This window comes from Peromyscus leucopus, chromosome 5 (genome assembly GCF_004664715.2).
Source record: "Peromyscus leucopus breed LL Stock chromosome 5, UCI_PerLeu_2.1, whole genome shotgun sequence".
In the NCBI taxonomy this organism is placed as follows: domain Eukaryota; kingdom Metazoa; phylum Chordata; class Mammalia; order Rodentia; family Cricetidae; genus Peromyscus; species Peromyscus leucopus.
In genome coordinates, this window is record NC_051067.1 from 60018042 (window position 1) to 60044378 (window position 26337).

Below are 26337 nucleotides of genomic sequence, written 5' to 3' on the forward strand. Positions count from 1 at the left end.
AGATCATTAGGCCAAAACTGAAAATTCATTACAAATGAATTCTAAGAAGGTCATATCAGCTTTCTAACTTTTGTATCACACTATGCTGAAGATATTCTTGCTGAAAAATTTTTTACAAATGTATACATGCAGACTCAACTCAAAGCTAGTAAGTTATATATAAACATGACATTCCTCATTAGAAACATATAATATTCAGGAATCAAATTTTGTTTTCATTGAAATCAAAAGCTGTTTTGGATGAGGCATTTCCTGGTATGATTTCAGTGATGATGGTGGCCTCATGAGCATTAACTTATATCTTGAAGAATGAATGCCATTATGGGAAATACTGTTGTCAGCATATCAAGGGCTTTTGACAACTCTTGTGCAAATATCATAATGAATAGTAATCAGTGTGTTGCGTTTTCTTGTAAAGTTTTAAGTAATGATCTATGTCCTAACCAGACATAGGTTAGGACAATGAAAGATGAAATCCTTCTACACTGGTTTCAGTGTATTGTGGAATCATTGCAGTGGTGTAGGTGACACCCAGCAGATCAATTGAATTGTTTTAGAGACTGCAAAGGAGAGTTAACACATAAAACATTTTAACATTCTCTCTGTTCTTTCCCCAGATACAGCTGCTAGACTGAAAAAAATAATTCCATTGTGCTTAAATGAACACTTTCTCTTAATTTGTTTACAATGTAGCATACACTCATGATGAGTTTTATAGGTTAACAGCATGGACTACCATGTAACTAAAACTTTTCACATGTGCAATAGGGAATGGATAATTAAGAGTATTGGAATTTATCAAGGGACATATGAAATCATTTCCGAGTTTAAATATCTTTCAAAAATGTTACATGTGTTAGTTACTTTGTGCAGCTGGGATTAACTACCTGACAGAAAAACAGTTCATGGAAGAAGGCTTTAGTATGGTTCTCCACTTCAAAGAGGTTTGGGGCCATTATGGCTGGGAAGTCAGGCCAGTGACAGTCGATTCCTTGACCCTGGCAGGTGCACAAGGTGATAGGTTACAGGATGCAGACCAGGAAGTTAATAACTCCAGCTCGATAAAGTGGTGGATAGAACTTTCAAAAGCCCTTTGGCAGTCCCTCATGTCTGCCAGCTATGCCCAATATTCTAAAGGTTCAGAACTTCCTGAAATATTGCCATCTTTCCAGAAACAAGTCCCAAAACATGAGCAGGTAGGGTATATTTCAGTTTCAAACTACAGTCTAAGAAAAATTGAATTTCCTTGTGCTGTGAAATGTCTTACTGTATGCTGTGAATATATGTGGCTCCCATTAGATAATAAATAAAGCTTTTTTGGCCTATGTCAAGAAAGCTTACAGCCAGGTAGGAAATCCGAGTAGAGATACAGAGAGAAATGCAGAATAGAGAGAGACAAACAAACAAACAAAAACCCAGGCAAGGGGCAACCACTTAATCCCTGGAGAGGCCAAGACACATTGACTCATGTTGTCACCCAGCTTAGCTGGCAAATTACAGTCCAATGAGAGACCCTATCTCAAATGAAGAAAAAAAGCTAGCAAAGATAAGCTACAGCTTCTAAAAGCAAACATAGGCACACATGTGCACATGAATGCACAAACACACTTGTGACCCCCAACACACACACACACACACACACACACACACACACACACACACACACACTACATACTTTAAGCCTTTTCCTAAAAGGCTGATTACTTTACCTGATTACTTTTATTGAAATACTCGGGGTATAGCAACAGTACTGACTTGATAGCTTGTGTTATAGAAGGCAGAATAAATCAGATTCAAGATGAATGTGAAGCATAACAAAATTAATTTTAAAACTTTAATATTGAATAGGATAGTCTTTTGTTACAGGCTGTGATTTGAATTTATATTTACTTGTACATTAACTGTGTAAATGGAAAAATCAATCACAAAGGCAACTGCACTGAATTCTTTTATCTTGATGTTGTAAAGAACATAAATTGTAGTGATGTTTCCTCCTCATTTTAAATTATATCTTCTTTAATATGTGCCCAAATACAAAACATTTATCTGCCACAATATGAATACTTTGCCATAGTTACAAAATAATTTCATTCCATGTTTATAAAATTATTTTTATTATTTAAATGTACATATGTATACATTTATAGTTTTTTAAATTTAATATCCTCACCATAGATAACTGTATTTCCAGGGATCTCTAGAGGAAAAGAACAGAAAGAAAATTATATCTTAAAATAAGACTTACTAGATCAGTTCACATGCTATGGTGTAGGGAGTTCAACAAAGGCTGCTTTACCCCTACAAGCTTAGAACCCATCTGCTACTCAGTCCCTGACTCCCAATGCTCCAGCATTCGCTGTATGGTGCTGAAGGCCCAAAGGGTTCCTGGACAGTGACTGATCTGCAGTCACCTAGGAAAGTAGAAGACTCTTTGTTCTGAATCAACAAAGGATGGCAACAGCAGCAACAAGTACAACAAGAGTGACAGCACCAGAATGGATGAACCCCTAGGTAGAACTCAGAGATTCTCCATCTCTGGGTCATGACCCCTTTGGGGGTTACATGTTAGATATAGACCTATCAGATATTTTCATTATGATTCATAACAGTAGCAAAATCACAGTTAGGAGGAAGCAATGAAATAATTTTATGGTTGGGGGGGGGGTCACCACAACATGAGGAACCATATTAAAGGGTCACAGCATTGGGAAGGTTGAAAACCACTGATTGAGATGGAAAGGCAAGTAAACAAATGCCAAACGCTTGCCTCTTAGACTTCTTTCTATCTGGGCTGCTGGCAGAAAATGCTGCTCATATTAAAGATAAGGCCCTGCACTTCCAATAACCTAGTCAAGAAAATTCTCTGCAGGTGTGCATTGTATCCAATTCTAGGTCTTGTCAGAAGGACAGTCAGTATTCACCGTCACAGGTGACTATTTCAAAAATGAAAAATAATGCTTGTCTTTCTAGAATCTATCCTAGAACACACGACGGGTAGCTTGATTTCATGAACTTTGCTATTATATATCAAGGATCAAGAAAATGATAGTGGGGCACTGGATAATAATTTACAACCAAAAAATGTATTGTTTCCATGGAGAAAATTGTAGCAGTGGAGTATGAATAATAGTTTAGGAACTGATTGTGTTAGTATACATGTGTAGTCCCAACATTAGGGATGCTGAGGCTTCAAGGGTATAAGTTTGAATCCATTGTAGCTACACTGAGAGTTCCAGACCAGCTTAGAACCTCTACCTAGCAAAAACTTGTCTTAGAAAACAAGAAAGTGATTACAGAAACAGCAGGTCATACTGGAACCTATTATCATAACTACAGACTTTAAGTGTTACAATATTGTGATCAGAATAGGAAAGGGACGAATTCCCACAGAACTATCAAGTCAATGTAATAACTGAGAATATTCAACAACAACAACAACAACAAAATCATTGGTTTAAGAAAGTAGTAGAAAATATTTTTAAAACAAAGATTTTTTTTTCCCAAGAATTTTCTGCTGTCTGGTGAAAATGAAGCATCGTCAACAAAGTTTCTTTATTTTTCTGAGATCATGTACAATTTTTAATCATGACTTAATTAGGACTGCAGAATAATTGCTCCCCTACCCTGCCCAAGGCAATATACTTCTTATGATCTGAGTCAGAGTAAATATCCAGTGCACACAAAGTAATTTAAAATGCAAATACTGATGTGGGTAAATACTAGTTATACATCGGTAGACAGGGCATTGTGAGAGCTGTTTAGGAGACTGCATAAAATGAATTCTCTTGTAATACATACCATCTATTAAGTCACTGCTTTTCTTAAAGAAATAAAAACATTTTAGAGCTAACCAAAATCTACATATGATGTTCCATTAAGTGTATTAATGATATTCCTGTTATGGATTATAAGAAAACAAGTTTTAATTTAATTTCACCAATTGAGCCAGCAAACATTTTTATTTAAAAAAACACCCCCCCCCCCATATTCTTCAATGGGCTCCCGTATTTGTTAGTTCTTGGAAAGGTAATTTGAAATTGTACTCAGAAAACAGATCTCAGAGAGGTTCCATTGTGGCTATTTTAGCAGACATACAAAGCATCTCACAATTCAGTATTCTGCCTTTCCTTTATTTCACAACAAGATTAAAGTAAAAGGTGTCTTCCAGGGTATCTATTTGAAGTGTGGATTTCATCAAGTGGCTTACAATGTGGCACAAAAAGAGACTCACTTTTGGTACTGGCAAAGTGCCTTTATCTTACTTACTCCCTCATGGCTATCCCATGAAAGACAATGATCTGCTCTAAATGGCATTAAAGCAAAATGGGCAAATTAGACCTTTCTGAAGCCATTATCAAGTCTTGCCTGAAAATGACATTTGTTTGAGTGATGAGCCATAAGCATGTGTTCCTATGGTCTGGCTTTATATATTTATAAAAGCACAGTGAGTAAAAAAGGACTATAGAACAGATATCAAAATGATATAATGTGGTAAATACAAAAGTAATTATATACATCTATCCTCTCCCCTCTTAGGGAGATCTACTCTGAGTTCTTATCTGTACACAGTAAATAGGAGTTTTTGAAAAGCCCTCAGCCTCTTGTTCTGTATAAAACCTGCACTCAGGCTACTACTCATAAAATGATAATATTTTGGTCTTGACATCTGATGTTAAGGAGATAAAAATGTAATAAATACTGCTGAGTAATTCAAACACAGTTTATCCATAAACATTTTGACTTGATTAAATTTGATGACTGCCTCAGCACACATTAGAAGTAGAGACAAAGGGGAAATCACACTAAAGTTACCCTGTGAATATTTAAAACACAAACATATCACCATCTGAGCCACACATCTCTTCCCACAACTCCATCAGCAGTCTCACCTAAAGTTTGTTAGAAGAAAAGAATATTATATGATCAAAAAGCCATGGCCTCCATGGTGAATACTCACTTATTTCTTAGGGTTTGGGATAAATTTTAAACTTTTCACATTCCTCCTCATGTCCATTTCATTTTCATGCTATCAATTTTAACAGCGCTCCCTGATTATTCTTCTCCAATTTTGGATAAAGTTTGACATTAATATGATGAGAAAGGTAAGCAAAATCAAAAAGAAACACACCTTCTCTTTTAACAAATAAGTTACAGCCACATGCATTTTTTATGTATAAATGCCTTACAACTGGAAGGAAGAAGTTTAAAAATAACTTTTCTTACAGCTTTCCCAGGTGAGAATAAATTAAGTTTATAATTTCAGCTAAGGATAATTCAATGTATAATTTCAGCTAGGATTATGCCTATCTATCCACACAAAGTTGAAAACAGATTAAAGCTGCAATCTGAATAATTAAGCCAACCAACTGTGGCCTAATATAAACATTAAATTTTAGTATAAAGGTAAAATAGGGTATACTATACATTTATGTTTGAAACAGATAGATTTGAATTCTTCAACAGTGTAACTCTGCCAATTGTTTCCAGACTTACAGACTTTCTAACACTAATGACCTTACTATGCCACAAGAATTTCAAAATTCTCATGCTTTAAAATTTTTGTACTTTACACTCTTAAGTCCTGTCATCATTGTTAAAGGGTTTAAATACTCTATATTCACAGGAGTATATAAATATATCTTCTAAGTATAGTCTCTCTTATACAATGATGCCATAATGTATCTTTCAGGGAAATATGCCCATCTGAACTAACTAGGAAGAGACTTCTTAGCCACTTCCTGAGTTGGCTGAAGTAAGAAACTTTCTAAAAGATGTTTTGTGTGACTGCTTTAAACTTTTTTAAACTACAGCTAAAGGTTTTGAAGATTTCTTTGAAATAACTGAAGAGTGAACTTTAATTCATGTTTTTTAAACAAAGGTTATATGAGACTTACAGCAGACTTACAAAAGACGAATATCAGCAAGAATTGCACACGACGTTCAGAGTGCAACTGACTTTCAAATTTCTCTACAGGTATTATTTCCCATGAATAGGAACAAAGAGCCAAAACAGTTAAAAAAGCATATTCAAATGTGTGCATAAAAAGGCATGGTAAATGAATACTGTTTAGTTTGCTGACATAATTACTTGAATGTAATTTTTATGAGTCGTAGAAATCTCGGCATTTTCACTGAACCAGATAATTAGACTCTGAATAGAACAGGGTCAGAATAATTAATACATCAAAACTAGATGAACTTTTTCTAATTATTTTTATTTAATCTCTATTATAATTATTGTTATACTCTGCTGAGCATGATTACCTCGTGTTCATAGATTTGAATGCAGTCTTACAGTTGCATCCTGGGACTCTGTGGAATATTAACAAACCGTGGCCTGGAGAAATTAGAATGGTGTAGTTTCATGATGGAATTCTAAATTGGAATTTCCTTTTTTTTCTATATAGTTGCACAAAATTTGTACCATAATTACAAAAATATGAATTTTAAAACAAAAGTCTACTTTCCTTCCAAATAACTCTTTTCCAAAGTGTAAGAAAAAATATTTTCTCAGACTGTTTTCTAAGGCATATGATCAACTATTTAATTCATGTGAACTTTCCAAAAAGATGATTTCATTAAATTTTTCATTATTTGAGAGTTTTAAATATCATGATTAATCTTAATCACAAAAGCAAATGTATCAACAGGCAGTAAAGATTATTACCAACTATAATTAAAGTGTTCAAGTTCATGTTGCAAAGTAATGGTGTAACTTTCTGGTTGTGATAATAAGTACCTGGCCATGCCAGACATTTGAAATAGCGATGAGCAAAGTAAATTATAACTGCAGGTGAAGCTGAAAATGATCAAAGATTTCTAAGTCTCAAGACTGGAAAATATATAAAGCTATTGAAAAAGTTATTAGCAGTCTGGAGAGATGGCTCAGTGCTTAAGAACACTAGCTATTCTTCCAGAGGACCTGGGTTCAAATCCCAGTACCCACACAGCAGCTCACAACTGTCTTCAACTTCAGTTCCAGGGTGCCCGACACCCTCTTACAGATATGCATGCATGCAAAACACCAATGCACATAAATAAATAAAAATTTTTTAAAAAGAAAAAAACTTTAAAAAGTTATTAGCAGTCAATCCATTTCTGAATAAATGGAAGTGATATACTATAATTAAAAGAAATTTAAAGTATCTCCATATTAAAAACTTACCCAGTAGAGAATATAGTTCAAGTCATCAATGAGAATACCTGAAGTCATTTTGAACTCTCAGTTTGAACAGGTTAGGACAATTGACTGCCCATCTTAACCATATCTTATCACCTGCACCCGCCCCCGGAAGTCCACAAAACTCTTCTTCAACAGACTGCACCAAGATGGAGTGAGACTGTAGTGCAGTGGCAGACATGTTACAAGCAAGGAAGCCATGTATTTAGTTTCAATTGTCTAGAAACAAATTTGACTCATACTCAAGTTCAAGACAACAGAGGTGGGTTGATATTCTGCCAAACTTTGGCAGAACCAAGTTACTTATGGAGATAATCATATTAATTAAATTAAGGCAGTCTTAGAAAGGAAGATACCATGTCTTTTCTATGTGGTTCATAGATAAACATAGAAACAGCATATATGTTCATAGGCATGTACACACATATATACATGCCATACACTAGACACAAAACTGTTATGGAAACAAAGATTAATGGTGATTGAGGGTGGAGAAAGGACAGCATGGGAGCATATGCTAACATGTAATATACTCTAGTATAAAAAATCCTTCTCTAACACAATACTGTGTACGATCAATATATACATAGATTTTTTAAATTGTTTCATACTGCAATTGAGTTTTGTAATCTACTCAAATTACAAAAGGAAGCTCATAAGGTTGGAAATTTCTAAGGGTGACAAGCTAGCCAAAAGATCAGTAGTGTGACATTTTTACTTCATCTGTGACTTTGAAACCTGGTCTACATAGTTAAGTTCCAGGCCAGCCAAACCTACAGAGTGAGGAGACCTCATGTCAAAAAAACCGACCAACTGAACATACTTTCTTTTTTTTTTTTTCTAAAGAGGGAGACAGAGACATAGCTTTGTAATAGAGGATATTATTACTATGTTTGAAGCACAAGGTTCAAACAACAAAAGAGGAAGAACTGGAAATTAATAGACTGCTGTTCCGTGATGGGGCATTCAAGAGAGCCTTGTTTTAGTTCCCTGCACCGGAAGCAAACCAAGTGACATGAATCAATAAATTATACTTGAATATTACATATCTCCATAGGCCCACGTATTTAAACTCCAGTTTCCCCAGACGGTGGCCCCAAGTTGGAAGGATGTAGAAGTTTCATAAGGTGGAGGCTTGCTGGAGACAGTGGCTCGCGGAGAGCAAGTCATCGGGTTTAATGGCCCACACAACATCCTGTGACCTCCGGTGCTTTCAGGCTCAGCAACACGCCAAGTGAAGAGTCCCTGATGCAAATCCCAGCTACCATGTCTCTGCCACCATGCCATCCTCACCATGATGGCCTGTCCCTTCAAACTCTAAGCAGATATTACCCCTTCCTTGGTTAAGTTGCTTCCTGTCAGACATTTGGTCATAGCAATGAGAAAAGTTACTAAAAAGAAAGTCTAGTCTGTGTTTAAGGGAAAACACTGCCCATAGATTTGTCAAGTAAATCAAAGAGGAGAGAAATAAGGTGAGAGAGATAAAAAATTATAAGTGATGCTGACAGAATATAAAAATAATATGAGTGAAAGGATGCTGTACTAAAAATACTAAAATTAGCTTCAACTGTAACAAATTCCATGACCAACATTATTCAATGATAAATATAGCTGTTCTCTTAGGCATGAAGTATGGATCTAATCACAGTAACAGTAATGATGTCCCACAAAAATAAAATAGAAAATCATAATTAATCATTTTCAGCTAAACAAAAACAAATGAAGTCAAAGGATCGAGTATATATAAATGACAACAACTTTTTGAACAAAACAAAAAGGCATTGTTTGAGAATGAAGATTAAAAGAGTCACTAATTTGTACAAAAGTAGCATAATTTAGAATAAAGTTAAAACTTTTAATTTCAATTTTAAATAAAAAATTGCCATCATCAGTATAAAAGCCGAAAATAAATTTTTAGTTACTCTTTTCAAATTCTAAATAATGAAAAGTGACAAAGCATACTGCTAGAAAGAGGAGATTTTGATATAAAGATATGCAACCCAAGAGTAATTTTATGAAGATTAAACTGATGTGTATGCTACAATAATAACCTTCAAGCTCAGATATGGAGTAGTCATAATTTACACTACTCAGGGATGCTTTGAAAATTGCACCTACAGATGTCTGTCACCTAGCTAGGAGATTGATTATATGAAGATGTGAAAATGAGTATATTTGACATTATTCTGATAGTTAATTATACTGATTTAAAATGAAATGTAAATTAAAATAAAATAACAGGTCTTTTGAAAAGAGTGCACAGGATCCTACAAAGAAAAGAAATAGGACCAGAAAGCAGTGTAAAGCAAAAGATTGAGAGAGAATTGCTTATATAGAGAGATATAAACAATTAAATTTATACAAGCATATATGCAGGTAACACAAGTAGTCTACGACAGAGAATACTGCAAGTAGCTGCATCATTCCTATCTCTAGTAGATATAAAATGTGAAGTAGAATTATGACTATATTACAAATTTCAAACAAGAAGACATAACATTTATTAGAAAATAATTTACAAAGTAGACTTTCTTACATTTTAGTTCATATAACTTAAGGTAAAAAAACAACAAATACTCTTAGGAAGATATTGAAGATAAATGATATTATCTGTTCTTGAAACCCTATCAAATTCAAACTGCAATGTTCTTTCAGAAAACGAGACCCATGGCATTCCCTTTTCCAGTGATCAGTAGACAGATGCATAGCCCAGTTTGTACTAACGAGACAAATGATTTGCTAGACATTTTAGACATGAGTTCTGTGTTGCCCCAATTAAGGATGAACTTATATGCTGATACCTTATAGAGGACACATTTTAACAAATAATAACTAATTCATAGCTGGCATTATGATAAATACTTTATAGTCCCAGCACAGTAACTTTAAAGGTTACTTAAATAACCAGTTATGGTACTGTCAATAATCTCCTATGGTGACTTTTTTCAAATAAGAATAAATTAGTAGTAAGGAATGCAGTTGCCTAATGACCTTACTTGAGGAGTAGCAAGAGTTGAACTCAGACTAGATGGAAGCTCAACCACTAAATCCACTCAAGCGGCTCTCCAGATTGCTCTACCACAGGCATCAAATCGCATGGATTTGGGGCAGTTTTGCTCTTGTCTGTTTCTCTTTGAGTTGGCATGCATTGGCTCACAGTAAGGACTAAATGAACCACTGTCAGATGCCTGAATATTTGCCGATAATACATTGTATCAGGAACTAAGAAAAGCAATACTAATAAAACAAACAGAACTAGGCTAACAGTAGCTTTAGGAGACAAAGGTGCTTGAGGCCGTGCCTGATGATCTGAGTTCCATCCCAAGAAATTACATGGTAGAAGAAAAGAATTGACTCCCAAAAGTTATCCTCTGATGTCCACACGCATGTGCATACACCCAAGAGAGAGACAGAGAGACAGAGAGACAAAGACAGGGAGACAGAGAGAGAGACAGAGAGAGACACACACACACACACACACACAGAGAGAGAGAGACAGAGACAGAGAGAGAGTCCATTAATAAATAAGTGTAAGGAAATTTTTTAAAAAACATGGCTGCCTCAAGAAAGTTTATGCTGCAGTAGAGAATGTGTAGAAGCCCCTAACATGATAGACAGTTTTAAATGTAGCATCTTGTACAGGAAGAATATGTTAGCTGTCATGGATAAACTTTTGGAAAACTGTATTTATTACTTTGCCTGCTTTTATTATCCTATCTTTTTCTATTATATGTGAATTAAATTTTAAGAAAAGTTATTTGTATTTTCAAAATATGAAATTGCAAATTTCATCTGAAAGTATTTAAATGGTGTCATTCATAAGAGTCCACACATTTGTCTGCAATGTATTTATCATGAATTCATGGATTTTAAAAATAATATTTTACCAAGATTCTGTCTCCTTTTAGGCTTCAGATGTCAGATGCCCTTCCTAGTGGTCTACCAGAGCATATAAACCCACAGGGGAGAGAAGAAAGTGTTACTAGTAACCTGGCATTTCCATTTGGAAGCTCTGTCCTGTTGGTTTTTAGGTCCACAGCCTCAGCCACTCTTTAAATCATAAAAAAAAAAAAACCCTCTGAACCTTTTAATGACCTCTGTTAAAAAACATTTTTATTTATGTAGCTTCAAGAGCCATGGGGAACACAGACTTCCAGGAAGGCTGGCTCAGCCCAGAGAATGAGGAAGCAGCTGAGAACAAATATTAACCGAGTAAAGGCGTCCTGCTGGAGCCAGAGTAAAAGCAGGGGCAAGTTATAGAGTGCGTCTATTTTATTGTACTGAGAATTCCTCTTTGGCAATGCCCAGTGAAACACACAGGCTAGAAAGGGAGAAGATAGCCAGAAACATGCGCAACCATCACATGGATAGACATACGTCAAGTATTTTTAATTTTTTTAATTAAAGATTTGAAGACACAGCATGACTTACTTTATGTAATTAATGCATAAATACATGTATGCACTTTAAATTAAAACTAAATAAATACAATCCTGAATGTTGGACCACCCATACCTTTATTCTAGGAGAACTTTGCTTGATCATTCCCTAGTGTGCATACCTTACTGACAGCAAATGCTCTTGCCACATAAGCCATGAGCAGGCCACTTAGTCATGTGGACAAACAATTAAATTCTCATTTAATGTTTTTTATTTGTTTTTATTAATTCTTGGATTTACTTTTTAAGCATAGGCCAGGATAGCCCCAAACTCTCTATGTTGTTGAGGATGAAATGGAATTCCTAATACCCCTGCCTCACATCTTGGGTGCTAGGATGACAGGTGTGCACTGCCACATCTGGTTGTGGTCACATGTTTTTAATTCTCTGTTCTCTAAATGAATTAGATGAAGCACAACCCCTACATTGCTGTACATTAATTTGCAAATGTAAAGATCTAAGGAAAGCTCTAGTCCATGAGCAATTTTAATAAACATACACACAGCACCATCTCCCATTTCTTCCAAGTTAAAAATACATTAGGCCATTCTCTGATTAGTTGACCTGGCATTCCATGCCCTCCCTGAGTGTTTCTCTGTATATTTATATGTATGTGAACACATGTATCTGCACACAAAATCACATTAATGGGATATTCCTTTGTGTCTTCAATTCATACTTATATATTTGAAGATTTTGAAATAATTCTTGCTCTCATATCTCTAATTAGTTGACAAGTTCCTTGTTTTATCGTTAGATATTTTATGTAACCTAAAGATTTAACAGTGAGGTCTCAAGTATCAGGTGAATAGAGAGAGTAGATAGCAGTACACAAGGTACCAAGGTTTTGCTTTCAACTGTGCAAGATTTGACGTCAGTCCAGTCCGTAAAGCTATTAGACAAAGTCCCATGGGTAGGAAGGGATGTGTCCTCTTTGGTTACTAAGGAAATCTTTTTTCAAATGTATATGACTGATTAAAGCATTATATGTGTATATGCTTGTTTGCAGGAAGAAAACACAAGGCAAAGATCCAGAAATTGGCTTCATGTTGTCTATTGTATCTGTAGATCTAAAACTATATCCTTGTGTATGTATATTCTGTCAGAGAGGCCTAGGGCATAGTTATTTGGTATATGGTATAGATACCCATTAATTATACAATTTTGTTTTTAAGTTCTATTTACTAAGAAAAGCCTGTGAAACAGACCAAGGTTCCTAGAAGTTAAAGTAGGAATAAATTTTTCTGAGAGAAAAGAAATGTACATTCATTGATTCATTCTACATATTTATAAAATAGTATTTATTTTACTTTTTTTTATAAAATCACCTTATTGTATTAATCAAAATAAGAATCTAAAATATTCTTCTTTTACATGAACCAGAAAAACTGTGCACAATCAGATGTCCTTTAATCAAGTGGATATACTTTGATCCATATTTCCATGAAAAAAAAAAAATAGTTCCTGTAGCCTGTGGTAATAACTCATGCTTTCATATATTTTCTTAATCTTTGTATTTATTCAAATTTAAATGTCTATACATTCTATCTCTACACGAAATTCATGGCAAAACATTTATTATCATATGTAGATCTAAAATTTTCCAAGATCTTTTCTCTATGTCCATTTACAACTACTTCACCCTAGAAACCCAAAGTATTCTTAGACTCTGGGTCAACCGCACTTCTGAAACGTGCATATATATTGATACAAGTACATCTCCAGGCCTCGGAAAGATATGGCTTAGGTGATGAGGTGCTGAAGAGAGTGAAAGGTATCACTGCTCTGTGACAGGAAGCAACAAAGTGGACATTTAGGCTGTCTGCAAGCTCAGCAGCATTCAATAGCAGGAGGCAATAAGGCAATTTTTGCTCATGCCTGCTTTATTTCCTTCCTTCCTTCCTTCCTTCCTTCCTTCCTTCCTTCCTTCCTTCCTTCCTTCCTTCCTTCCTTCCTTCCTTCCTTCCCTCCCTCCCTCCCTCCCTCCCTCCCTCCCTCCCTCCTCCCTCCCTTCTTCCTTCCTTCCTTCCTTCCTTCCTTCCTTCCTTCCTTCCTTATGCATCGGGTGTTTTTTTGGATACCATGAAGTTCATGCAGAATAACTGGGTGTGCAGTAGCTTTGTTGGCTGTCTTAGTGTGGAGTGGGTCCAAGGGCAAGCGATGCAAAGAGGGCATGAGCTGTGTCTTGGAGAGTAACCCGAGTGTAGTTGGTGACTGATTATCTTGAGAAACTCAGGGACCAAGGGTCTAGGCACTAAACTGTATGACAGGCACAATGCAGATTTTAGAGAGAAAAGCTATCATTGCCATCCAGTGGTAACACGAGTTATTGCATGTTCACCTAATCCCCATTTGTTTTGCCAGAGTCCCAAAGGAGATTGACAGGGTATTCTGCATTTTTAATAGGATATAAAATACACTGTATCTATTTATTCTCTCTGTGTCTTAGTTCCTGGTGCATAATATGTAAAAGGTAATAAGTCTTCAATGATACTTCATTTTGTTTTTGTTCTCTCTTCTTTCTCCCTTTAAAGGGAGTTAGTTTAAAAGGAAACTTCTAGATGGATAAATATCTATCAATATTTTGGAGTTAAGTGGAAAAAACTTAAATTGACCCCAAATAAATATGTTTCTAGTATTATGGAGTCTTCACTGACTAAAATACTCAGTAGTATGTTTCAGATATAAAAATGCTCTTTTTCCCCCCAAGGCTTTGATCTCACTGACATAACTCTCCAGTTTATCGGTAGATACAGTCCCCATGTGTGTGTTTAGTGGTGCAACCTGGTAAAGAACCAGGCATAGGAGACACTTCTCATTGCTTCAATCTTGTGATAATGTTTTATTTATTTATTATTATTAGTGTGTGTGCATGGGGGGGGCGGCGTGCACGCACACGTGTACACAGGGTGATGTCATGGCTCATATGGAGTTCAGAGGAGAACTTTGTGGATTCAGTTCTCTCTTCCTAACCAAACTCGGGTTCCAATGCACGCACGGTCATTAAAGAACCACCTTCTCCCCCAGAGCCATCTTACCAGCCCTCTCCTGGAAGTTTAGCTCCCATGGGGTTTCCTGGAAATAGTTTACATAAAGAAGAATGCTTCTCCCGATTACTGGGTAAGATTTAATGGCAGTCTCAGTCAGGCTTTAAATTTACTAACAACTTAAATAGTCTTTTTTAATTTTTTAAGCAATTTTTATTAAAGCAGTGTTTACTTCTCCTGTTGAAGTATATATCTTTCCAAGAGCTAGGCTGCTGTTCAGCTGCCAGCCATCTTATTCCTCTGCATTTCTTTTCTTTTTTTTTTAATTAAGAAATTTTTTTATTCATTTTACATGCAAAGATGCCCTTTTTCCTCCTCCTGTCCCTCCAGCCTCCCCCTCCAAACCCCTCCCGATTCCCTGCTACAAGAAGGTAAGACATCCCATGAGGAGGTACATTTAGTAGAGTCAGGTCCAAACCCTTCTCCCCTGCCTCAAGGTTTGCAAGGCATCTCATCATAGAAATGGGCTCCAGAAGGCCTGCTCAGGCCCCAGGGATGGATTCTGATCCTATGCCAGCCGTAGGACTGGACTAGGTCCTCTGCATTTCTACGAGCCTTTTAAAAATCTCAGCCTGGCCGGGCAGCAGTGGCGCACGCCTTTAATCTCAGCTCTCAGGAGGCAAAGCCAGGTAAATTTCTGTGAGTTCAAGGTCAGCCTGGTCTACAGAGCGAGATCCAGGACAGGTACCAAAACAACAAAGAGAAACAAAAACAAAATAAAAAAACCTTAACCTGTACAGAGAGTACATATTCAGAGTTCTCCAACCTTTGTTTCCCATTTTGTATGACTAACTCCTGCTCTTGTTGTTCTAAAACTCTGTAGACTTCTTTAGGCCTTGAGTCTTCAAGCAGCCCTACTGTTTATTTCTCATTCACAGGGGAAGGCTACAAAGAGAAATGAGATGGTACAGGAGACTGTAGCGAACGGACTTTGTATGAATGGCATTTTACCTAAGAGAGGGAATGGCTTTATTAAGTGGAACATGCATTTATATTTTCACTGTAGATACATATGCATAAAACATTAAAGACAATCAGGAGCTAACATGGAAAGTGAGTTAACTGGAGAATCATATTTTTCCATGCCCCAGCTCATCAGTCAGTAGGCTTTCTTTGGAACATAAATAACTGTTCATTTGCTTTGGACTCAGTGGTCTAAGCCATTTTCAACAAACCAGGGTCTGCCAACAAGCTTCAAAGAAAAGTAAAAATATATAAAAGAGGTATGCATGAGGGATGTGTACATTAACTGCTTAACACACAATGACACCTTTATTTTAAAAGCACTTTTTTTTTCAGCAGAATCAAATCAAACATAGATGTGAATGGAACATCTTCATGCACATTCATCAGGTAAAGCACTTGGAACATTTTCCTTTAAAAAGGAAGTCTTTTCTTCACCTTTCCATTTTCTTTATAGATTTGCTTAACTTACAGGCAAATGTTTCCATATAGAAAGAAGTCCATCCAAATTATAATAATAAACCACACACTGTTAAGTATCCATAGGAGTATGGTAAGACCTTTTGTTTGGACTTTGTGTGTTATCACTTGCTCTTTGGGACTTGAGCCTGAACACTGAGTTTTCTGTGTACAGCAATTTTTGCAGCCAATTTTATAACCTGATTATTTCCCTGTTAATCTTATTTAAGATGCAAGTGCGTCATTTACAATTCTCTTCTTTGATGCTTTGGGAGGGATATTTGAATTTATAAAGTGAGATACTGGTGTTCTTATTACACATTGATGCCATGGTCAGAATAAATCCCATGACATTTTTGCCACCGGTAGAGAGATACAGGAGTGACAGTGTAACCACAGGAAGTAAATAAGAATTAGATAAGTCAGAGAGCAAGACAGATGCCAACTGCACGCACCAGGAACTATTCTCCTACGCTTACTAGTAATTATTGACCAGAAATTTTAAATAATGCTATCCTAAATTGAGTGTTGAAATAAACCATTTTAAACTTTTATCACTGGAAATCGCTTCAAGGTCTGGCACCTTAATAGTTCACACTTATCTGCTTTGCATTCTCCTCCCTCTTTGGCACCTCCATTGCTCTCTAGTACCCCCTCTCCCTTCACCTGTGCTTGCAACCTTCCCCCACTGGCTGCACCATGTAACAAATGGATTGGAATATCAGCCTACTGTGGAGACACAGTAGATTTGAATGTACATTATGCTTTCCAATTTGAAATTACATGTCAATAACACACTAACTGCACAATTGTATGTAAGGAATATATAAAATAAGTCTTAAAAATAACGCTTCACAAGTAGGGGGATTTATAACTGTCAATAGATAGGCATCTTTTTCTTAATTCTCACTTTATATCTCCATTTGAGGCAGCAGCTCCCTACAGCTCATAGCCAGATCTTATCCTTTGTCTGTCTATGGTACATACTCACTTCAGTGGCTGAAGTGAAATGCATACAATAGAAACAACTTGAAGAGTTTATTAATTATCTACAGAAGGAGAAGAATTTATAATACAAATTTACACTCAGTTAAGGCAATGTGTACAAAAGTGAAAAATCAGGACCCCTCCTCAAAAAAAAAAAAAAAAACCTCATCTTATAAAAATATTGTAAGTAGGCTGATATTCCAATCCATTTGTTACAGGGGCTACCACTGTACATTATCTGTGAATGGAATATCACTCTACCACTGGGCAAAGGCTGGATGGCAGGTGAACATCACTTCCCTGAATTAATACAATGTTTTCTATAGGTAAACTTGATCTCAGTAGAAAAGATAAAGGAAACCATTAAGAACTTCACAAGGCAGCTGCTACAAAATGGAAAAAATATCAAGATAAATAACTTAGTACCATCATAAAAACAGGCCTCACTGAGATTGAAATATTTTTTCAGTCTGGACTTTGAAGAGCAATTTCCAAGAATTACAAAAGCTCCAAAATAATATTCCTCATTGTGTTTCGCAGGTATAAAGTAACCAAAATTGAAAGGTGTGTGTCAAGAAGAAAATCAACAGGAATTACTCCTAAAACCAATATCATTTCTTATTTGAGTGCTATTTCATTTGCAGTAATTTGTTTAAATTTTTTTAGATAATATACAAATAATAAGTTTTCTAAAGTCTGTTGAACCTCACAAGTATTAACAGGAACACTGGTAATCTTGCACAGAAGAAGCTACTGCCTTCAAGTGTGCACTTGCCTTCCAGCACTTTCCATGTCTCGTCTCTGTCTCATTAGCCAGATAACAAATTCCAACTAAATTAGTGCCACAATTTCTTGGCATTAAATTTCATTAAAAAGCATTATTTTTTGAATATATGACTTATGTTAAACTAAATTTCCAGACTACAATTTTTTTGAAATTTGGACAATTGAGAAATGGTTGTACACCAGTGCCTGAGTGCCATCCAGAACATAATGCAATTTCCTATCAGAAGTCAAACATCTTTTCTTCTATGTAATGTGAATATTCTTTTCTAAAAGTGTACAGTAAAGAAAATCAGAACATTTGGAGAGACTCTAAAGGCTTGCTTTTTATCTGATGTTGATAAAGAATGAAAATCCCCAAGCATAATAATGACTGAATCATTTTAAACACCCACAGAAATTCTATTCCCACGAATACTCAATACTTCAAACATGAAAACTTGTCCCACAAAAGCAATTAATGATTGTCTGTTTGATGTGTTTAACATTGTTCCAGCTACCCTTAGGGGAGTGAAACCTTAACATTGGCACTAGATGTCAAAAATGGTGCAGGAAGGTGCTCCAAATTGCTTCTATTTTACTAAATGGTGAAGCCTTTATGACTGGCTCATTATGACTGACCTCAGTTATTATATCAGACAGGGCTCAATTATGAAGTGACCTTCCAGTAAATTCAACAAAACATATTAATATAAAGTTGAAGGAATGATTTTTTAAAGGAAAAAAATAAAGACATTTGAGGCAAACTGGTTTGGAGGTTTGAGTCTATGATCTACTGGCTCCATTGTTTGTGGGCTCATGGCAAAGAGGTGCATCGTGGTGGAAGCACATTGTGGAGCAAAACTGCTCATCTCATGGCCAAGAAGGAACTTTCAAAAGATCAAGAGAAGCCCAGTTCCCATAACCCCCTTCAAAGACACCTCTCAGTCACCTATAGAATACACTGTAGACCCCATCTCCTAAAGGCTCTACTATCTCAAGGAAACAGTAGTTTATATGATGACTTTATTATTCCAATTGGTATCACATTACTCACTTGTAATGGTTCTGTATTCAACCAATAACTAGTGATACAAGCAGGATAAATGAATAAAATGGTGAAAGCATTCATATTGTTAATACAATAAGAGTTTAAAATAGATTTTTTGCATCATGAGATTTTTGGCTTTGAGTAAATATACATTTACTAGAATTGGCTACAAGTAGCTCTTAAAGACTACATGGAATTTCTTTATAGTGATTTCATTGGGAATTGACCTATATACACATGCCTATATATGTGTATTTGTTCATGAACTTTGTTAGTCTCTTCATTTGTAACTTCATTTTTTTTTCTCATTTAAATAAGTGATTTTTGATACTGAGGCGATAACTCTAAAGAGAATAGGATAGCAGTACTATTTCTAAAGCTAAGGTCATGTATCCAGGAAAAGAACACATATGGGAAAGGTTCTGATCCCCAGAACTAGATCTAAACCTCACTAGTGAAGGTATCAGAGTGGTCCAACAGATGGAGGAGTTGACTGTGTTGCCATCATTTAAATGCTGACTACTGAGAGGCAAAGGAAGAATCATTCACAAAGTGGTTCCCAGATAACTCTCTTGGAACTCATTAGTGTGAATGTTATGCTAGATAGCCTTTCTTTGGGTGTTATAGAAGGCTGAGCTCAAGAGAAGGGCATGTACCGTTTGTTGGCTGCTACACACAGCAGTAGTCAGTGATAGAGAACAGCTGGACCCAGAATGATCATTTCCTTTGTTTTCCATTTTCCATGATTCACTGTGGAGAATGAATTTAATATTTCCAGGTGGCATGGGTAGCATCAGTGGAGATATAACCAAGGCACTATGAACTTTATATTGGACAGAAAACAAATTGGAAAATATCAAACTAAGCTAATTTAAAAATAGTAATCATTGGACTTTTTCATATTTGCCACAATACAAATAGGTAATGCATCTTCCAAATGCTGGAGTTCTTTCTTCATTGAAAATACTGTACAGGACAGAAAGTATTCAGAATTAACCATATATTGACCTTTCTTTCATAATAATAATAATACCAGTTAGATATGGGATACACAATTTTAAGACATCCCACAAACTCCCCTGGAGGTAGTCTTAGGACTCTGTTCTAACCAATGGGATTTCCAAGGTAGCTTTAGACACAACCTCTAAGTTATGACAGTTAAGGAAGAACACACTGACGCTGCTTTTCTTAACTGGTGGGTTGGTAGCAGACCTGGCTCTGAACCGCATGCATGAGCATGCCAATGAATTAATAATACTCAAGAGATATAAGCTTCTACTGTCTTTAGCTGTTATTATTAAGGAGTATTTTTCCTAATATTATTTAGTTGTTCATATCTTATCCCCAAAATATTATCTACTGTAAAATTAGTAAGTTATTTAAATATGAAGAAGCATAGATATATTAATTTTTAAAAAGCTTTCCACTGAAAATTTTTTTATTTTATTTTACAATTCCACTGAAAATTTTGATAGCACAGAAATCCATAGGTTTTTTTAAACAAGGGTTTTTAATATATGGAAAATAAGCATTCCTTTGGGATTTGTTATATTAAAAAGTATGCATATTTTATGAAAAATAGTTTTCACTGTTAACAAAACATATTAATGTCAAAAAAAAGCCATGTTTGTCAAAGTATTTCACTATGTTGTCATTTTTGAAGGATGCTTTGCTGACCTCAACATCTATTCTTGAAGAAGACACAAGGTCCAAACCAGATTTGTTAGGCTACAGATGCATTAGAAAGGTATGTGCTCTCATGTTGAAATTTTTGGTTTATTTACAGAAAACTACATGCCCTTGATGCTGTGCAACTCTACTCTGTCTCCCATTTGGGATGAAGAAATAAGGATTCCAACAGCTGAGCTTTCAGCACTGAGTCCTATGGAGAAACTGATCTCAGCTGGGGACTCTTTTCTGTAGGAGATAGCATCCCTTCTTGGAAGTACTATGACAAGATGATGAAGATACAAAGATCCAGGTCTCTACCACTTTTAAGGGACATCAAAGGAAGGTTCTCTGGATAATGTGCCCTTCCCTGTGAATACTGCATCACACTTATGTCCTGTGTCCGATGTATTGCTCCCTACCTATCACCTACAAAGTACAAGAGTAATTTGTAACACACTACCTGATTGTACATTTTAATCTCCTAATATACTTACCTGGTAGCCTGAGCTGAATTCTTAATTATATAACAGAATAGAAGCACGCTATACTTGCAGGCAAGTTCTAGATCTCCTTGAAAGGCTAGAGTCATTTATTCAACTATAGCTCTTAAAATAATATTTAGAATTCCAAATTGACTTTTGAATTAAGTTACTTTTTATATACCTACTATTTACAGATTGAAAAATTAGATTATTAACATGCTAGTTAGTTGAGTTAGAGGCATACTGAAATAATGAGCCAAAGAATAACATATTCCTCTGTAGTGAGCCGGATTTTCATGAATTCTGTGGTATTTAATAATTGAAGCAAATCCCTGCAAAAATTATCCTCCACAAATCTTGGAATCTTAGGTCCATCCAAGGAGTTTTCATTTTTCATTATATTTTTCTCTAATGTGAAAAATTTTACTTTATTGGACTTTTTAATTTTAAGAATAAATAAAAGCAAATGAGATTTATGCAAATTTATCAAGCAATTAATTACTTAAATATATATTACAAATGTGATTGTTTAATGCTTGTCCCTATATATGTTTGGACAAATCTTATATTCATATTTTTGAATCATATTCTTTAATATGTCACCTAAAAACTGTGAAATATATAAAAAGTTTTCCTTGTTTTAAAGATAAGTGACCTAGTTACAAAGAAATATTACAACATTTTTATTATTGAAACTGTTTTGTACAACCTTCAACTTATCCAGACAGAGATAAATCAAAAAGAATATTAGTGAAATCAGAAATAAAGATCATATCTAGAGAACATGCAGTAAAACATTCTTTTTAATTGGAAAAATATATAAGAAAGAATAAAATTCTAAAGATTTATTTATTTACACACTGAAAATTAATCAATTTATCTGCCTAAATATGTTTATTTTATTATTTAAATGTGACTTGATATGTACCTCACAGAGAAGAGTCTTACAGCTACATGTGTTCAAGTGAAATAATGAAATGTCATTTTAATTTTTTTTCTAATTTGATACAGATTCATCTTATTCTAGGTATTGGTGCAGGGAACTTTTAGGATGATAGATTATGAAAATTACTATAATAATCATCCCACTTTTTAAACAAGGTTTAGAAACACAACTTCAATGTGTTTTTTTTAAAGAACTTAGTCATTAAATATAAAAGGAAAATGACAGTGATTTTCAAGTTTTAAGGAGCTTACCAAAGAAGATATAAAAATATACTTCAATGATGGACAATGATACTTACAATTACAACTGTATCCATTAGTACAGTGCTAATGCAAGTCACCTTCCATAAGGGGGTGTAGTTTTTCAAAGCAGACAGAAAAAGAACAGTACAGCTTTTGTTTATTACATACATGTGTGTATGCATCTATGTTCCTAAATACATAAATACTACCTTGTCATTCTGCATAATATTACTTGTATATATGTTTCAGGACTGACCATTTGGTATTAGATAAGCAACTGGTATGCTCTTCCCTCGGGACAACTAATTCTCCCACTTGTATTACTACAAGAACAATTAATGAGAAAAGAGCTCATGAATTTGAAAGAAGAATTGAGGGGTATACAGGAAGGTTTGAAGGGAAGAGGAAATGGTGCAACTATACTATTATCTCAAAAAAAATTTAAATGCTGAAAAAAAGTGCATTTATTTTTACAACAGATCTTGATTTGCATGCTAGCTTTACACCTATGTAACCATGGCAATGTCAGCTAACTTCCTTAGGCTTCAGTTTCATTATTTTTAAAGGTTTGAACATGATTACCTTCTTAAACATTTGCTTTTCTTATGTGAGCATGTGTGTTTCTATATTTTAATAGGGTCCCATGTAGTTTCACGTAGGCCTTGGCCTAATGACCCTCCTGCCTCTGCCTCCCAAGTGCTGGGATTACAGGTGTACCACCATGCCCAGTTTGAAACAGCTAACATTAATAGAAACAACATCCTAAATTTATTCAAATCCTAGCAAGTGGGGCCCAGTACAGATTAGGCTTAGTTGATCAGGACTGCATTCTTGCATTCAAATGCTATCTCCACTACTTTGAACAACTGCAAAATCCAAATTAGCAGGATCAGAACTAATGAGATTAAATTACATTTTCATAAGTCAAAAACCCAACAAGACTAGTGTTCAAATTAAAGGGAGCATTGATATTCTCTACACATCAAGTTCTAAAATTTTGAGGGTAAATACAGAGTTGTTCATCTTCTGAGTGCAATGATATTCTAACCAAGTTCAGATGGATTTGTATTCATCTTAGTAAAATATCTTGAAGAATTATGTAAGAACAGAAAAAATTAATATAAATTGTTGTGAAAAATAACTCTAGAAGAAATACTCCTTTAGTATAATTTGAGACTTAAATGTAAAGTATATTCACACACTTTTATTCTGCAAAAGATTAATTTAAATATTTATTGAAAATGATTTACATGAAAATGCTGTGCTACGGTTCACTTAGGGTGCTGCTCTGTGTCTCCCAGAGTGGACTTCTTTAGATATACATTTGGAAACAAATTATATTATGATTCAAAATACAAAAAAAAAAAAATACAGTGTAGAGTGGAGGAGCTTGGAGACAGAAAAATGGCTGCAGGCTCAGTGGGAAAGGAACTAGTGTGTTGAGTTTCCACACACTGAGTGACTGAGCAGACTTATTTAAATCTATTTTCTTGTATGAAGTATGAATTATACATGGTTATCATTGCTGAGATACACTTTTATATTTGAATATATATATTCAAATGTCAAATATATATATTGTTAAAATATATATTCAAATGTCAATGCTTGATACGCTGACAAACAGGAACATTCCATTCATTTCCTCAAATCACTGTTTTTTGTTTTTTAATTTTCTGTAATGCATTTGGGTTACCTTAGACCTTGCAGAAAGAAGTGTATGAGAAACCTTGATCTCATTTTTCACTTTCAGTGAATAACAAACTTGAGCTTGGAGCTCTGAAAAATAAAAACAAACAATTTGAAGGTCTCCCTGCAAAGGACCCCGAGGTTCCCTCACGTGCCTGGGCCAGCAGGTGAGCTCATGCAGGTGTTTGCCTGCAGGAAAACTCCACTAATTAGGGAACAAACTAAACAGTGGAAACAAAACTGCAGGTATTTTCAGGTAAAACCCTGTTGAAGTGACAAATCTATGGAATGATTTGCCCAGTTTCAATAACCAGGAGGTTTCATCTCTTAATGAAAAATGCCCTGCCCTTTTTAGCATAGAGAAGACATGGAAGTCAGAAGACAGTAGAGATGCTGCTTTCAGATGGCTGGGTCAAAATACTCAAAAGAGCAACATTGAAAATGAACGCCTTTCCCCTGGCAATAAAAACAAAAACAAAAACAAAAACAAAAAAAAAACAGTCAAGATCAAGGTCATATTGACTCTGAATGTGCCTGTAATGCTTGCTACTAGGTGGGGAGCCAGGATTTTTCTAGAACTAAACAATGGCAGCTTCACCCCTTGCCCTGCTATGGTCCCATCTTCTAATGACAGAAATTCTTTGCAGAGCAATCTCATCCATCATCTAAATTATTTGTTTACCAAGTACACAAAATAGTTTCTGTACTGGGTTAAAAGAGAGAGAGGTCCTGCCCAGAGAGCTTTGTCACCTGGGCCAGGATAACCCCTTAGAAATATCAGTTCCCGATTCTTGCTTTGTACAGTGGATTCACATATAGGGAACATCTCTGTTGGTCAGCACTAAAAACAATATATTTAAAACGAAATTAAAATGGTTTACCTGAACTTCTATATACTCTCAAATGATGGCTCTTCTTTTCTCAATGTCTGAAATTCCTAGTTCATAGGGAGACAGTGGAAGGAAGTTCCTAGCAGTAATAAAAAATTATATTGGAGAAAGCAGATATGTGAGTTTTCAAATCAAAAGACCTGAACATGCACACACACACACACACACACACAAACACACACACACACACACACACAGCATGTACTCTCAGGAGTAGTCTCTCAAGCAAATTGGTACTTAAGTAGTGAGAACTAACTGTGCAGTTGTTGTTTTTAATCAAATATCTCCACCCATAAATAAAACAGTTATCACGAATACCTTGAGATAATGAATAATGAGTGATTGGAAGAATGTACATGCTGTTAAGTTAGTAGTATCAGTGACCGTGATCCTCATTAGTGAAGAGGTGAATCCCGAGGCAACAGAAACTAGACCTGCTGACGGGTTTCAGGACAGGAACAGAGGTTAAAGCGCCAAAGTTTTAACAAGAAGGACTGGGTGTGGAGAACGAGGAAATCAAGGGCCACAGTTGATGTTCCCATAACGCACAGGACCAAGGTTATGGCGCCGTGAGCTCCTGACATCTGCATTTGGACTTTGCTGCTTTTCCTGTTGCTGTGATAAAAATATTCCAACAAAAGTAACATGAGCAAGGAATGGCTTATTTGGATTCCAGTACTAGACCCCGTCTGTCAAGGGGGAAGTTGAGGGAGTCGGTACTTGAAGCAGGTAGTCACATGGCACCCACAGTCAGAAGCAGACTGCCATGGACGCTTCCAAGTTTTCAGGTTGTTGGCTTTCCCCATTTTATAGAGTTCCAAGATCCCCTGGTGAGAAAATCAGTCCTGCCCACAGTAAATCTGAGCCTTCTCTAATCAATTAAAACAGGCAAGACCATCCCCAGCAAGGATGCCCAAAGGCCTGTCTCCAGGTGATTCTGAATTCTGTGACGTTGACCCTGTGCAGCATGGGGACTACCTGACCAAGTGCACTCCAATTTCATGAATCACTGTAGATTCTGACACTGACTTTGGCCTTCTCGCAGCCAGACATCCTTCGGATTTATGTACTGTGCATCGTCTCTACATGACTGAAACTCTGGAGAGTGGAGCTAGGCAGTGCAATGGGAATGTGAGAAAGAGAGGGGGCAGTCTGAGTGGGTGAAGATGGCAGGGAAATGAATGTGAGCCAGTAGAGAAATCGCTCTGTGTTCCCACTGTTTTATAGGCTTCTTCATTTATTTCCTGGAGATTATTGCTAATCTGATTGTGCACTTTGTAGCTGTCTGCATCCTGTTTCAGATAAGAGTGCAGTTCATGTGTTTCCTTTCATTTCTGATCCAGGTTTGGTTATCTCAAAAGTCTAAAAGTTTCTTCATACAAACTAAACGTACTGAAGGGAAGCACTAGTCCTCGTTGGAGCTCTATAATTATAGAGATATCTCTCTCATAAATTCACATCTACAGAGACATCAAGCAAGTGTACCTATCTTTTACATTATATATAAAGCTGTCAGAGTTTGCTTGTGT